Consider the following 17,992-nt stretch of genomic DNA (forward strand, 5'->3'; position numbering starts at 1 on the left):
GAAAAAAAGCTTAAAAACGAGATTCACCAACACTTAGTTAAAAGATGTTGGTCACACGATACATAGACAAATCCTGTATCGTTGCCGGGACCTGGGAATAGCCTACCTTGTGTATTTCAAAGCACTATTGTCTTTGGAATAGGGCTTTTGCTACACACACATACAAGAGGTCTGTTGGCACCAGATCCCTGCAACGTTACACGATTTGTCTACACAGAAAGAAAAATGTAATCTTACATTGCACGTTTTCACATCATCGCCACGAAAAATATGAAAAAGAGTATAACATCTAAAGGCTAAGATGAACTTTACATGTCACCGCATGCTAAATCCAGCGTCAACGTCAGTTTGCCAATTCTGTTTTGTTTTCGTTCCTATTGGATTCTCAACGAAGGCGAACTTCATCAATTAGCTTGCAATTTCATGTAAATCTCAGCGTTCGCAACGTTCGACCGTATTTTGTTGTACCTGCTCGTGTGCTGTTCGCTTCTGTTCGAATCGAGGTGGTGCATGCTAAGTTTTAAAGCAAGTAAGTGAGAAATAAAACTTAATACCCTTCTTATTATTGAAATTATTATATCAAATTGTCAATTTTATTTGTTCCAGAAAAAATGCCACTTGAATTCAACGAAGATCGGGTTATCCTAAGTGAATGACAACTTATTTTCCTACCAGTTTGTCAATCGCCGTTGCCGTCGTCGGGGGAATAGCACCAAAAAATGGTATTCGTGAAAATTTATTGAATACCAATTTTTCTTGTGTGGATCAAATAAAATGTATGTGTAAGATATTAGAATCTCTTATCGACAAATATCGATGTTTTTCTTATTGGATAAACAACCATACCAAAAAGAATGATTGGAAATGTAGGTTTACAGTAAACAAATCAGTTGAAGGCGATGGGAAGTTTACATGAATTAAGCCGTATTGATACATGTAAATACCCGATTCCCTTCTACCTGTGCAGCTTCATGTAATGTTACAAGGATTTTTCTAACTGTGTATGTATCGTGTGACCAAGATCTTTTAAATATGTGCTCGTGAATCTCGTTTTTAAGCTTTTTTTCCTCAGATTTAAGCTTTTTTTGCCTTGAGAGCATAGGAGACGAAAGCTTAAATCTGAGAAAAAAAGCTTAAATCTGTCAAAACGAGGGGAAAAAAGGGGAAATCTGAGAGATGTGCTCCACACGGTTTGAATAATATTGCCGGGAAGTGGTTGGCACACATCAGAGGTTTTTATATGCGGCGAAGCAAAATCCAACTAAAATTTTTTTTTTCTGGAGTTTTAGCGCTTTTCCTAAACAAAAGGGTGATACAGTAAATTCAAATCATCTGCAATCAAATGGTAACGATTATGCGGATTTGAATAGAATATCAGTACGAAACCAAGCAAAGCAAATTTGAAAAAAGTAAATTATGTTTGAAAGGCACTAGAAACGTTTCCATTAGATCCTTTGACGACGGACTTTGATCTATTTTCTAGGATTTTGAACCAAGAGGATGAAGTTAAAAGCTTTAGTCGCGAAATTTGGTGAGAATTATCAGCAATTTTGGTTCTGCTTCCACTGAAAACTTAATCTTGATTTTTTCAGCATATGTTATTTGAACAAGAAATAAAATTTTCCAACAAGTTAACAAATGTGTTGGCTTTTCATCAGTGATTGAAATCCTCAACCATATTCTCATCAGAGGCTTTCAAAATACACACTTTGAGGCCTCGTATAGTAATCACTTCCCGGCAATATTATTCAAACCGTGTGGAGCACATCTCTCAGATTTCCCCTTTTTCCCCTCGTTTTGACAGATTTAAGCTTTTTTTCTCAGATTTAAGCTTTCGTCTCCTATGCTCTCAAGGCAAAAAAAGCTTAAATCTGAGGAAAAAAAGCTTAAAAACGAGATTCACGAGCACATATTTAAAAGATGTTGGTCACACGATACATAGACAAATCGTGTAACGTTGCAGGGATCTGATAGTAATACAGGAGACGATACATATACATTCATTCAAACCTCCCCCCATGTGGAGGATTTGCTCCGAGAGACACTATCCGTTCGCTGCTCAGAACGAACTCTCTCAACGTTCGGTCGCTACATGATGCATGAAGAAGACGAGGCACACATACTCATTTACGTTATTGAATTTGATGGGCTCAAGCCGATAGCTTTTGTTGAGGAGAACATCTTCAACCTCGCCGCAAAGGTTGAGGCAACAACGACAACAACCGAACTTATTGCGTTGCATAGGCCCGCAACGTATGGAGCAAGGAGAGGGGAGGAAAAGAAACGAAAAAACTAGCTGCCTGCGTGCGGTTGCTGTGCAATAATAGCAATAGCAGAAAAACCTCGGGTATTCGATCCAGGCACAAACGAGGAGACTCGGGTTTGCTCTGCCTTTTGAATTCGTACACCCAAAATAATCTACACGTAGCGGCTACGTGAAAAACTACATAATTTTTATCCAATTGATTTTCACGTAACTTCTACGAATAAAACATGTGAACGATCTCCTAATAAGATTTGCTGCATAAACGTCACCTACAAGTTACGTGAATTTTCAATGAATTCAAACAGATGTGCTGATGAAAGCTATTTTCAATTCAAGTTGAATCATTGCAATTAATGGAGGTTAAGATCGGTTTTCGAATTAAACATTTATACGTTTTCTTATAACTAATATTTATTTTTCTTTTCTTTCACTAAATATTACATTACCACAACATTACCACTACACTTATTTTGCTGTCTCAAAGTCTCAATTCCGGGAGTTCTTTCCAGCTGGTTGATTAGGTAAAATCTGTAAAATTAAAAAAAAAAAATAATCAAAAAGAAATTATCTAAATGATAAACAATTTACCTTGTTAGGAACCAGTAGAAAACTCATTTCTTTTGACAGGGCAACTAAAGAATGGCTGATCGTGTCTGGTACCAGCACGAATAGCCCAAAATTTTACAGCAGCAACATATCGACATGAACTGAAATAATTAAACAAATTCGTTAATAAATAAGCTCCGCGCTTCAAAAAATAATTTGAAAATGTTGTTTAGAAAATCGAAAAACTTACGTCCTCACTGGTTCGAAAGAAATAATCTCCATCGAATTTTCAATAATAAGCATTTTGTTTAGCTTCCTGCACCAAACTCTACACTATTACGATTCGGTCTGAAATAACCACAGAGTTAGCAAAAACCAGATACAGGCTCACCAGAAAACAAACTCAGCTGACAGAAGACAATTACCATTTCCTATAAGAATTTGCAATCACACGCTTCTGAAAAAAGCATTCACTTGTATTTTACGTGAAATTCATGAGCTAGTTACGAAAACGTAAAGAAGGTACTAAAAGATACCATAGAATCGATGTTATGCCACAAAAGCATAGTTTACGTGAAAAATACCGTAAAATTAATTTCAAAATTATTTTGGGTGTATGTATGTATGGATCTGTTTGACTGGCAGAGAGTTTTATACTCTATATCACCACTACTTGTTTATATGTTGATTTTCGTTTTTTCGTAGGGATGCTCCTTTTTTTCATAATTTTCGATCATACTTTCTGTTTTTTAAATTTTCATGCGAGCTTTCTCTAGGAAACTGAGGATTTCCTTTAGTCTTGTTACTTCAAAATTTTGAATAATTTCGATCAGATTGGAATATCGATCCCAATCATAGTGATTCCTTATATGATTGAACTGAATGCATTTGAGGAGTGCATGCTCGGTGGTAAAATTCGTGTTGCATAGTTCGCACAATTTTGTGTCTCGAATTTTCATCACTCCTAAATAATAGGGTGAATAGTCATGGCCACTTAGTAAGCGATTCAAAGTGCGAATTTGAATGTTGCTTAGTTCGATATCCCAATACCAGGGTTTGGTAGAGAAATTTGATTGTAGTTCATAAAATTTGATTCCTTTACTTTCATTGTGCACCATGTTCCTGTACCATAAATTCGTGGATTCGAGTGATTCTGATTTGTATCTCATGTATGCATCATCGAGTCTCAGTTTGTTCTCGAGTAATATTGGTCCGTCTAATCCTTGTTTCGCTAGAACGTCTGCATGTTCATTTCCCTCTATTCCGACATGTGATGGTATCCATTGTATTTTTACATTTTTTGTTGTAGCTAGTGAGCATATGTCGTGCGTGACTTGATCAAATTTTTTGTTTGTTATGTCCCTTTTTAAAATTTTACAGGCCGACTGGGAATCGGTGAAAATTACAACTCCAGTTCTTTCTTCGTTGTGTATTTGTTCTAAAGCTACTCTTATAGCTAAAAGTTCTGCAGTTGCAATGTTAACATTATTTACTAAGGAAATGCTTATCTTTGTATCGGAAGAAGCGTCATAAATTCCAATGCCACATTTGTTCGTACTTTTAGAAGCATCAGTGTACCATTGGTCACGGTGACTATAATGGTTATTTATCATTTCTAGGGCCAGTTTTTTCATAACGATTGGAGATGTTTCATTCTTTTTCATTGTTGAGCCTATCATTTGATCTTCTATCTCGACTCTTATTTCTATTTCTGGTTTTGTTTCTGTGTATATCGTTTGAAATTCTTGTACGTTTTTAATGTAGATTCTTTCTAGAAAAGTGTACTTTACTTCACTTTGAACGTTGTCCAAATCTAAAGAGTGTAGTTGTTGTGCAATTAGATCGTTACGATGGATATGCAATGCAATACGTTTTTTTGCTAAATAGGTGCGTTTGAATGTCAGCGGTTCTTCTCCAGCTATTGCTGCTAGTGTGTTAATTGGTGTAGTTTTAGTACATCCTGTAGCAATTCTCAGACATTGTCTATTCGTTACTTCTAACATGTCACAATATTTCTTAGCTGTTCCTCCGTAGATTACTGCGCCGTAGTTCAGATAATTCCCGTACAAAGCTTTATGGTACAGCATCATCACTCTTGGTGTGCCACCATATCTTATACCACTGATTATTTTTAGCATGTTTTGTCTGTCCAACACATTTTGTTTAAGCGTTTTAACATGTATACCGTATCTGAGTGCCTGATCAAGTGTTATACCTAAATATTTGTAGCTCCTCACAGTTTCTAGGATTTCTCCTCCCATTCTTAAGTGGAGTTGTTTATCACTTTCTTTAAATAGCATTGCCTTTGTTTTTGAGCTATTAAGACGTAATCCTAACTCCGTAGCTTTTGTCATAAATCGGTTTATTTCTGATTGCATCTTTTTAATGGCTTTTTCTAAAGATTTTGCTTTGACAATTTTTAAAAAATCATCTGCAAACTGTAAAGTTGTTATATCTGGGTCAAGGTTTGTATTATGCAAAGAAGCTGTGTAAATATTGAATAAAACAGGTGACAATACATCGCCCTGTGGTACTCCAGTACAAATAGTTTGGCTGATAATTCCTTGATCGGTGTGAATGAGGGTTTTCCGGTTGTTTAAAAAGTTGTAGATCCATGTACATGTATCTTCGTTGAAACCATATTGTATCATGATACTGTATAATTTATCAATGTCGACTGTGTTAAAAGCATTTGAAAAATCAAAGAAGACACCAATTGTGGTATAGTTGGCTCTTCGTGCTGCTTTGATTAGGTTTGTTGCATATGTAATACAATGTTCAGTAGACATACCTTTGCGAAAACCAAAAGATAAATCTGGGATGACATTGTTCTTTTCACACGTTTGTTGGATGTCTACTAATACTGCTGCATTTAATATTTTTACAACGGTTGGTAAAAGCGCTATAGGTCGGCTGGAACTTATTTCGTTTGGTGGTTTGTTGGGCTTCAATATAGGGATAATTTTTATTTCCTTTAGGTGATCGTCTAGAGTTGCTTTTTGCCACATTCCGTTTAACAATTCTATTATTTTTGTAACTGAATGTAGATCTAAATTTTTTAATGCATTATAGTTTATATAGTCTGTACCTGGTGATGATGTTGGGGATTTGTTTCTTATGAAGTTTTTCCAATGTCGATAGGTTAATATGGATGTTCTTGTATTGTTTGCTGGTGGGAGAGGTTCTCTGTAATTTGATGGGCCAAAGTTGCTGGTGAGAAACTGTGAAGCCATATCCTTGCAGGTGTTTATAGGATTGTTTTTAGGGTTGGTAACAGGGAGGAATTTTAATCGTCTAACGAGTTTCCAATTTTCATGTGAATTTCTAGGATCAATGGAGCTGGAGAGTTCTATCATTTTGTTTTTAATGTGTTCAAGTTTGGATTTAAAAAAAATAGCAGAAGATCTTTTCCAAAAAACTAGGTTTTCACTACTACAGCATTGATTGTAACTACGTAGTGCGTTTTGTTTTTGTTCATAGAGCTGTGACAACTCCGAGCTCCAGTAATATTTTGGTGTATGTTTGCTTATTTTTTTGTGTTTTTTAGTTATATTCTGGGAAAGTTTAGACAGATCTTTCAAGTCTTCGAATTCCCAGTGCTCAACCTGTGCCATTTCCTCCGATATTTTTTGTTTATCGTAGTAGTATTTTTGTTTACGGTTTATCCTTAAATCCAGACAGATCTCAATAAATAAGTGTCCACTTCCTCCGAAATTTTTATCAACAACTTTCCATTGAACCACATTAAATAAATTTAGGGAACACAACGTTAGATCTATAGCACTAGATCTTTGATTGGAAACTGGAGGAATGTAAGTTACAGCTCCAGTGTTCAATAATAATAAATTAGCTCCTATTATGGCATCATGTACAATTGTTCCTTTACCGTTTGATTCTTGGCATCCCCATATTACATTATGACTGTTAAAGTCACCTCCTACTACTACTTTACCGAATCTAGCTGTTTCGTTAAAGAGTGTTGTTATGTCGGTTTCTAAATTATCGTTTGATATTCTTGGGTTCACATAGACGACTACTAGAGCCAGATCTAATTTAGGTATGAATATTCCCAGCGTTTCAAAATCGTCTGTTGTTTGTAATTGAATGTTGTCAAATTTAAATTCCTCCTTCAAGAATATTGCTACTCCTCCATACCCGTCAGCACGGGGTGCCAGATGTCGATGATAGCCTTGAATATTCCATCGTAAAGTAGAAATCTGTTCTGGTTTGACCCAGATTTCCGAAAGCAATGCTGCATCATAGTTTTGGGTATACAGTTCGTGTGTTAGTTCGTTTTTGTTTCGAAATAAACTTTGAATATTTGCCTGTAACACCTTGAAATCGCCGGTGAACATTATTTGTCTCCTGCAGATCCTAGCATTTTATTTAATTCACCCAAGATGCAAGCTGATATTTCTCCTCCTTTTGTGCCATGTGGTTTCATAATAGTTTCTAATTTCATGCTAATTGTTGAAATTATTTGTTTCAGTTCTTCTTGTGATTGTTTTTTAATTGTTTCCTCAATTTCATTTTTAAACCTCTCTAGCTCTCCTGTTTTATACTTATTGAACATCCCTATGCCTCTTGTTTCCTCTTTTTCTTCTTCCATTTTACGTTTTTTGGCGAATTCGTTTTGATTTAATCCCAAAATACTAGCCACTCCTGGTACACTATCTGTTTCTACATTAAGTTTGTTTGGTTCTTTATTTTCTTTTTTAGATCTATTTCTCTTGTCGTTTGAACTCCACTCACTTCGCTTTGGTTGGAGTTGTTGTGGAAAACTACGCCCGCTAGCTGCAACTCTGGAGTATGATTCTGCAATTGTTGGAAAATCTTCTGTAGTCCTCAAAACGTCAAACATATTTTCAGTTGGAACCTCGTAGTACTGCCTTGCCTCCTGGTAAGTCATGCATTTCTTGGCCATTATTGCCTGTAAGTCGTTTTCTTTCTTCCATCTAGGACATACTCTATCAGTCGTCTTATGATTAGAATTTGGACAGTACAAACATTTTAAAACGTTACAAGAATTTTCTGTCGAGTGTTCTACAGCACATGACATACATTTTTCAATCAACGCTTTACAATTTTTGGACAAGTGGTTATAACGAAGACATTTAAAACAGATTATCGGTTTTCTAATGTACGGTTGGACTTTGTGTATCACAGAATATATACTGATGTTATTTGGCAAAGTATTAGTACGGAAAACTACACCCATTTTATACGTGGGTTCCTTTTTCTTGTCTTTATAGCGATGCATACGAAAAACGGAATCTATTTCTGCTTTGGCCTTGATAAAGTGTTTTACTTCTTCGTCTTTCATTTCAAGTGGTATACCAGAAATAACTCCTGTCACCGTGACGAATTGTTTTGGAACATAAGATTTGAATCCCTGTAGATTTAGATTCTGGCAATTTGCCAATCTATTGGCATCTTTAATATTCCCTACGTACACTGTTACTTTGTTTCTAGCTGTCTTCCTGATATCATCGATACATTTGTCAAAACCATTTTGGTGTAGCATTATTCCTATTTGTAACCTGTTAACAACTTTTCGTTTTTCTACATCTGTGTTCTCTACTATTACGCGATACGGACGGCAATCCCCATTTTGGTAATTGTAGTTTTTAAATGTTTTTCTACTTGCTGCGTCGACGTGATCCTTTCCTCTGCTAGTTGTTTCCATGTCTTCTTCCATCCTTTCTTGTCCTGGATTTAGTGTCGGTTGATTGAGGTTAAGTACTGATGCTGCTCCATCTGGAGCAGCATCCTCGCCACTCATCTTAGTACGGTCACTTATTTATCACAGAAGGTATACTTGTGAATTTATCGCTAAAATTATCACAGTTCTTCTTAATAATAATGACAATACAACAGTTTAAAATAGCCAAAAATCCAAATTGAAAAAACGAGCATCCACACTCTTTCAATGTAAACATTGGAATGTTTTGAATTCGGTTCCCTCAAGAATGTAACAGGAGATGAGTGAGAGCCATTCGTTTGGTTTTTTGGATTCGCTGCCTCGAATGTATATTGCTTCTTGAAGGCGGGCCATGTGAGAGCGTATGCATCATCGGTTTTGTCGTTTTCGCTGCCTCAAAGCAACCTTTGCTTCCGAGTAAAGCGTTGAGCGAGAGATGGTTGATCAATTCATGCTCAGCAAAATTCAATCACTGCTTTTCATAAACGTGCTATTCATTATAAATTTGTTATTTTTCATATTTTTTATCAAAAAACATCCTTTTTTGTCGACTCCTTTTCAATTTACATGAAGCTGTCACTTTTGTTTGCCCAACGGCTTATTTATACTAAAGCGGGCCATAGACTACACAAATGGTGTGTGCAAATTCGACAATTCCACGACGATTGTTTGATCTATGCTCGCCCAAACACGATACAAACAAATTTCGCGCGAACACAAACGATGGCTGGCGAAAACAGCAACAGAAACAATCAAAAACCACCTCAACCCGGGCTGGGGCTGAGTAAATAGCCTGAATTTTGTCAAACAGCACCGTACACCATGCCACACAGGGTGATTTGTACAAAAATTTGATCCGGACCGATTTTACTCAAACCGTTTGGGCGCTCATTCAAGCAGTACCATATACGATGCAAACCGTGTTCACAGCGACAGAATGTCATCGAATTTCATCGCATTTGTACAAATGTGGTATAGTCTATGGCCCGCTTAATGCACTGTGCCAAAAGCCCTATGGATAAACGCGCATAATGACAGCAGCTAGAGTAAAACTCATGTAGAGCTTGATTGCCACTGCCTATAATCGAAAACGCTTCGAAAAACGATGTATGTGGATGAGCTTACGGAACAGGGCAACGGTCTTAAGCCACGCGAGTACCCTTTGGCCAAACAGACAAACAGTTAGCAATTTCGAGCAAGCTGATCAAGCGTCTGAAAGTTGTTCCCTCAACCGGTTGAGGTCTTGCGGTACAGCATTGATCATTTTTGCACACCATGTAAAACGGTGTTCCGAGGCTCCTTTCAAGCCTTATTCAAATATGTTATTGGAGGAGTAGTAAGAAGTCCTCAAGCTAAGTATTCTGTATTTTACCTACTTGTACATTAGACTGTCCCAAATTTGTATGGGAAATTCAAAACCTGTGAAATGTTATGCGCTGCAGACTAAAATTGATCCTAGGCCTAGTACAAGATCTCATGCCGAATTTGGGCTAGATCGGATCACGGGAAAGGGTCGCTCAACGAGCCTGAAGTTTGTATGGGATTTGAGGACATTTTGTTCGGGAGAAACATGAGAAACCAGTTTTTCATCAAAAACTTTAGTTCTCGTCGGTCGATTTCATTCAAATACGGTTTTTCTTAGAGCCTAAATTATGAAAAATATTTCATCCGAAGACTGCATATCGATAAGAGTTAAGGTAGAAAAGTAATAAGGCTACAAAAATGGGCTAACTTTTATAAGGATGGTATTCATCATTGTTAGTGAGGCGTCAATATGTTCGACCGCCCCGGCTCATCATCAGTGATGAATACCATCCTTAAAAAAGTTAGCCCATTTTTGAAGCCTAATAACTTTTTTACCTTAACTCTTATCGATATGCAGTCTTGGGATGGAACATTTTTCATAATTTAGGCTCTAAGAAAAACCGTTTTTGAATGAAATCGACCAACGGGAACTAAAGTTATTGATGAAAAACTGGTTTTTCATGTTTTTCCCGAACAAAATGTCCTCAAATCCTATACAAACTTCAGGCTCGTTGAGCGACCCCTTCCCGTGATCCGATCTGGTTCAAATTTGGCATGAGATTTTGTACTAGGCCTAGAATCAATTTTAGCCTGAAGCGCATAAGTTTTTTAAAAGTCGGGTTATTTGGAGAGTGCCCCAAATTGTACATCTGTAGTTTTATCTATTGAAAGGATCCATGTTTTTATTTAACTTCGATTTGAATTCAATTAATAGTTCTTTGCTGTTTCAAGCATTCATATTAATTAAGAGTAATTATAATCAGAGGTAAATAGGAGTTTTAATAGTTTTATGTTTCGAAGTCAAAGGAAACACTCGCTTACGTTAGTGTTTCAATTCTGCGCAACTTTAGATATAACTATTTTACCACAATTTTAATTGGCTGAAAGAGTTGCTTCGGATAAAAGAAAACATTGTTGTTTTTTTTCCTTTTTTATTCGATTTTCACATTTGTTGAAAATTATGTTTTTTTTAAAGACATACACCGTCTCAGCCGATTTAGGCTTTAAAGACTGAATAAATGACGTGGACAACCTAAGATTAACATTTAACACCCAAAACCGAGATGGGAATCGAACCCATGCCATCAGTGGACCAGCGATTAGCGTATTACCACGCCAACCACTTGATCACTGAGACGTACGAATTAGGTGTTAGGTATTAGGTAATAAATGTTCTTTTCAAAACAGTTAAACAAGACTAATTCAAGACCAGTAACAAGGTTCGTGTTCATGTCTAATCTGTAGACAAATTTGAAATTGACAAAATCAGTTCAAATCAAGTAGGGGAAAGGTAGGCTATATACGCATATTAAGAAAAGTACTAATTTTCTCCTATATTCCAATAGATAGGAAGTCTTAAAACTATATGCACCTGAGTGGACATCTGTTTTATATATGTAAGAGCAATTTTTCAGTTAACATCTCTTACAGTTTTTGTGAAAATAATTTTATAATAAAAGTAGTCAAAATAGCCGATTTCCGAAACCGATGGGCTAAATGCGCACATTTGTGTTTTTAGCAATATTTAATTTACACTTGCAATTTTTTGGTATTATTTAATTGAAAATGGTAGAAACGGATGTTAAGCATACGTAAAGGCTGAAATTTCGGCGAAATTTTAGTAATCACTAATTCTTTTGCATGAAACATAGTTACCAATGATAAAAAGTAAAAAATTTATAAGACTAATCTATTTTTTCTTTATATAGGCATTTAACCTGCCTGATGTGGGCATTCAAAACCTGTCTCTTATTCTATCTTATCATTTACAACTTGACCAAAAGCTTCAATTTGTTGAATTTCAGATTTCCAGATGAATAAGAAAGAAAAACCATTAACATTTTTGTTTACAGATTCTGTACGCTCGATAATTGAATGTCAATATATTTTAACAAAACAGACAAAAATCTTGTTTGAATTTTTATTTTTTTAATTTTTTTTCTTTATATTACAATGAAATTTTTTCATGCCATGTTTCAAAAGCGTATTACCCTCAAGCTACACTGAAGATATGTTGAATCTCTAGCCATATCCTTAATCGGCTGTATGCGCATATTACCCAATATGCGCATTTAGGAACACTTCCCCCTAGCTTGATTCCTGTCAGGAAAATACATGTATGGAACTTTACTACGATTTTATGCAACATCGATTTTTTTAAAACTCATTTAATCCGTTATTTTTCAGATCTTTATTTTGAGATTATACAATATATTTTTTACTACTCTTGTATGAGAATAAATAATAAATTGAGGCTAGCTAGAACTTGTACCATAAATTTTCAAAACAATTATGTAGTCATAATTTTAAATATCGAATTTACTACTATGAATGAATATGTTTACCAAAAATTGATTTGGCAATTTATAAGTTTAAATATCAGCAAAAAAATAAATCATAAATTTTGATATAAATATTTGACATTTTTTTCAGGGCTTCATTAATGTTTTCTTTGTTTTTAAAGTTAAAATAGGCTTAAAATGTTTCTTTTTATCATATCAAAATACTAATGCGTTTCACAAAATATCACTTATTCACGTTAAACGTTTCGAGATTGTCCGCAGGGTTCGCCAGGGCACCTTCAACATTCTGTGATTGCAATTTTTCCAATTTAAAAGATTCTATAATCTGAGGCAACGAATTGGAAAACTTTGCTTGTTTTGTAATTAGAAGTCAGGAAGTGTAACGTCATCTAGGGAAAAAGGTGGTGCAATTCTTAATGACTGTAATTTCATAAAACCGAGAGTTGACGAGTAGCGCCAACCGAAGTTTTAGGCGACTGTTTATGCGAATGCGAAAGTGAAATTTCATGTTGATCAAAATTATACCGGTGATCACGATTTACGGTACTGCAAAAATCGTAACACGTTGACGGACAGTAGAAACAAGTGAAATTCGAAAATTGACACTATAAAGTGGAAAGTGATTTTTCGGCTTTAAAACATGCATTCTTGAATTGCAACGAATCAGAGGGATACGACGGAGGAGGGTACACCTACCCTACTAAATTTTTTTTTCGAAAACATGACACTAGGCTTCTACTTGTACGCTGGTAAATGCACAAATGCATAGTGAACTTGAACTTGACGGCTATAGACGCAACTGTCCGTCAACGTGTTAAAAAAATGAAATTTTCTAAACAATTAATGAAGCCTTTTTTTGTTTTGTAAGCATTATTTTATATTATAATTCACAAGCAACTGCTTTAAAATGAGAGTTATAGGTGAAGTTTTGAATTGCAATACTAAGATATCTTAAACTAAATTTCTGAAACTGTATCTCTGAATTTGTTTTAAAGATTTTAAATTTTTTATACTGTTTTAATAAACTTTATAGTTCTTTAATTATATGATTGATATAGATTCATCCCTCCCACTCCCCCTTTCCAATGCGGGAAGGGCTCACAAACTATACCATAGAAATATTTTAAGTATCTGAAAAATGTTACATGTACGCAAACAAACTATCTTATAAAATAAGGTCCATTTTGCTTGATATGTTCTTCGATTTATGCTAAATAAAATGGTAAAAGAGGCCCCTGTCCTTCTAAACACCCCCCTTCTCCCTCATGCTGGAAGAATGGAAGGAGGTCGGGATCTCAAATAATCATACCAATTTTTTTCGTACTCAAAACCCTCTCATATCAAATTAAGTTTCATGGCTTGATAAGTTTTAAAGCTTTACAACAACCCCCTCCTTTTCTTCTCTCTCTGCAAAATAGAAATATTTCTCGTTTTTTTCCATCCCATCCCAAATGGTGTTCTATTTGCTTGGTTAGTTTTCGAGTTTTGCAACCCCATTGGATGGAGCGATGAGTACTTAATATTTGCTCGATTAGTTCTCAAAATATGCAAAAAATGTGTATGGAAGCCCCCCTCCCCCCTTTATATGTCCCCGCTAAAACAAAGGAGGGTTCCAATTGCTCGATCAGCTCTCCAATTGAATCATAAGGCAGGCCCCCTTCCTTCCCCTTTCAATCCACCCAATTGAAAGAGTTAGGGTTTCCAAGTATTCAAAGAAGCGTTTCCGTACTGGAACACCCTCTAATGCCTGAATAACTCTGATGCGTGTTGAGATAAAAATCTCAATCCAACTGTCATCGCCGTCGTTTTGCGTGAGCTGTTTTTTTTTGTTTTGTGTTTTGTCTAGGATTTTAAATTTTTAAGTTTTGCGTGAGCATATTTTTCTATATGTTGTTGACTTAGTTATGTACTCATCATATGCTTCTTTTATTTATCAATAAAAGAATCAATCTAATTGCATCGATGGGGAATCTAAAGTTCATAACAAAAATATGCTCATATGCTTATGATCTTAGTTTTGTTATGTTCTTTCACGTGGAAAAGGAATTTTGATGAAACTTTAATAACTCACACAAACGCAACCAATTTGAAAATCATAACTTGTGAGGAATAGTGGGCCACATTTTTTTTGGGGAATCTATATTTTAATGTTTTTTACACATTCAGAACATTAAACACGATATTCCTATCTGTAAAGTTTTCTTACGCCAAATGAAGATTAATGAAAAATATGTTGTCCAATCTATATAAGGAATTTTGCGGAAACGTTCGTGTGCCAGGTTTTCGAAACTATTTGATCATAAACAACTCTCTTTTTTATTTCATCATCTGAAATTACTTTTAAAACAGTCAGAGCTTGGGGAAAATAACTTTTAAAAATTTAAAACAAAAATTGCCTTATGATACGTGAGAAATGTAGACAACCATACCATTTTTTTTTTTCATTTTATCTTTTATAATTAAGAAGTTATTGAGCATAGAGAAAAAGTGACCCATGATTCTCCACTCTCCCATACCCTTTATGATAATGTTATCATGATAAATTTTGTCTGCGTAGCAAATCTGATGGATATCGATAAGCAAATTTTGTATAGGAGCCCCCCCCCCCCCCTCCCCTTCCTTGATTCGGAGGGATTTGTAAGTAATATGGAAATGGTTTCTCCGGCCTCAAAAACCCTCAGATACCAATTTTCACGATGATTGGTTCAGCAGTTTCCTAGTCTATAGGGTACAGACAGACAAACATTCATTTTTATTTCTAGATTTCCTAGTGTTCGCTACACCCAGCTAGGCATGAAAAAACACAAAGAAATACCTACTTGTCGCCTGCTTCAGAATAAAAATATTTATGCCAATTGAAGTATTTAACTCACGAAATTGCTCGATCAAAAGCAATTGCTAGCGATTAGTTCATATAACTAGTTACATGTTAAATCCTAAACAGAACCACCAAAATTTGCACAGTTGTTATTGGGCCAAAAGGAACCCAAAACCCAAAACACAAACCCATATCGATAAGAACACCATAATTTGAATTATATTTCTTTTATCACACGTTAAAATTTCCGATATTGCAATTCGATTTTACCACAAGATTTGTACCTGTAATCTATCAGTTGATCGCTTCATTAGATTATATTTTGCGATCAATGAGCTTCGCGATAACATAAAGATAAAATGTACTGCACAATCTTACATTCACTGATTTGACTCCGAAAAGGCGTTGAAAGCCCTAAAATAATTTTGCCATTTTACTCCGTAGAAAACAAATCCAACTGAGGACAATCGTACAGACAGATTTTTCTCAAGCACCGTCCAGACTAAATCATCCAACCCTTCTCAGCCTGTAAGAAATATGCAGTCCGCGTATGCAAAACATCGAACAATCGATGAAAAAACTTGTTTTACAACCACGTGCCACGGTCTATTTACAACCCTTTCCGGTGCATTCCCTTGCTTGAAATGCGGCGATTATTTACTGGACGGACAAGTTCAGCCTCAAGTGATGCGAATATAGGTAGGTATATCGGTATTGATAAAAATAAACATCATCGTTTTGATTTCATTCTATCGCGCGTGGTGCTAAGTAAAGCAATAAAATCCAAATTCGTTTCTGCCCCGGCATCAACAGAGATATCTAAACCAGCAGCATGGAAGCATGAAAGTATGGCGTTGATGGTCGGAGATGTTTTTTTTTCTTTCTTCAGAATCGCTGAATCAATCTAATCTTTTGATGCGTGAAGCAGAAACGAGCACTAAAACGAATCACCCTTAGGCTTATCTACTGTAGAACAGAGAAAGGTTTAAGGAATTGAGTTTATTTTTCTGAAACCGGCGATTTCAAATTTTTAGGTAAACCTATCCAGGTTTGAAGAAAGACAGAAACGTTTACAAAACACTGGATAATATTTATTTCTATGGGATACAAATTGAAAATCGGCAATTACATTGAAAGTCTGCCAGCCAACACTCAATTTCTTCAAATAAAAAAAACAGAATTTCTTATCTGTTCTAGAAGCTTGCCCCCATTTCCCGCAAAACTTTCAACCTTCTATTGAGCATTCGTTTGAATCATTTCGTTCTTGTCTGTTTTGGTATCACGACGTCTGATCGTCAAAATCTCTCTGAATTTAAATTGAGTCAATGGCTGAAAAGCGTAGAAAAAAATTGAATTCAATCAAGTATGTCGCGTTTTTACTTCAGCGTCTCGTTCAGCTGGTCCAGAAATTTCTACTAATGATAAGCTGGAAATCTGAGAAAAGTAATAAAAATAAACATTGGTACGATGGCTTTAGTTAAATTTAGTTTGTTCCATCAGAGATCGAAAAATAAATTCTATTTTTTTTATTTCTATTCAATACGACACTTTATTTACTTCATCTGATAAAAGATTATTTCTGCTAAAATATCGGTCGATTACGGTGCAAAGAACGCTTGAGATTCGATCCGTTTATATCAACAATCTTAAAGTGGATTCAACTAAATATGTACTTCTCCAGCGAGGAAATGCACCGGAAAGCGTTTAAAACAGACCGCTTCACGTGGTAGTAAAACAAGTTTTTTCGTTCCATTTATATTGTTCACAACTTGAATTATAGATGACTGCTTCGCTTACGTGGACTGCATATCTCTTATAGGCTAAGAGGGATTGGATGATCTACTCTGGGCAGTGTGCTAGAATCGAGATTTGTTTTTCTCGCATTCCGCTCAAATGTACAGAGCTGATTGTCTGACATAAATTATCCGCCAATCATCAAAGCTTCAAACGAATTCCAATTCAAATAGATTCCTTTTTTTTTGTAAAAATGAACACATTTTTACAATTTTTAAAATAAGATCAAAATGCACGAGTTTGGATTTTTTGTTCTTGTGTGGAAGATAAACACTTTTTCGAAAATTATTACGTTGTTGGATTTTTTGAACGCTTTTTGCAGTTCCAATCTGAGAAGTCTTTTTGAGTTGCTACACGCAAAATAATCTAGATATTAAATATACGGGATTTTTCACGTAAACTGAGCTTTTGATGCAGCACATCGATTCTACGTGTGCTTTGTGTAGTAGATACTGTACTTCTACACCCAAAATAATTTTCACTTAAAAAATAAGTGACATCTGTAGTAAATTCTCGCCATACGTAATTTCATTTGAATTTTAAGTGATGGGTCATAAGTGAATTCACTTAAGTGACCGGTCAAGTGAATTACACTATGACGTTCGAGCGAAATTTATCTGAATTTCTAAGTAAGTTTCTAGTTAATTATCTCTCGCGTTTTTAAATAAAAGAACATTTATAGAACAGCACTTCGATTTCAAATACTTACATTACGCTTTCGCCATAAATTTATTGATTGGAAAATTCCATCGTAATCCCAAGGCAGATCGGTTACTGCGGATAGTGCGACTTCTAAATCTTCCCTGCTGCAAACCAGAAAATCTGTCCAGTCCAATCCACAAGCTGAAACATGATAACACCTTTAAATAACTTTTTCTTACATCACGTTTAACATAAACTACCGCCAAAATCCCCTAGTAAAGAATTGGGAAAATCCAAATCCAGCATAAGCTTTAAACGCTGCTCTTTAGAATTTACCATTTTGAACTCTGAAAATAAACACAATTACAACCGGACATTCACTTGAAATTCAAGTGATG

Source organism: Uranotaenia lowii, chromosome 2 (genome assembly GCF_029784155.1).
Source record: "Uranotaenia lowii strain MFRU-FL chromosome 2, ASM2978415v1, whole genome shotgun sequence".
Lineage (NCBI taxonomy): Eukaryota > Metazoa > Arthropoda > Insecta > Diptera > Culicidae > Uranotaenia > Uranotaenia lowii.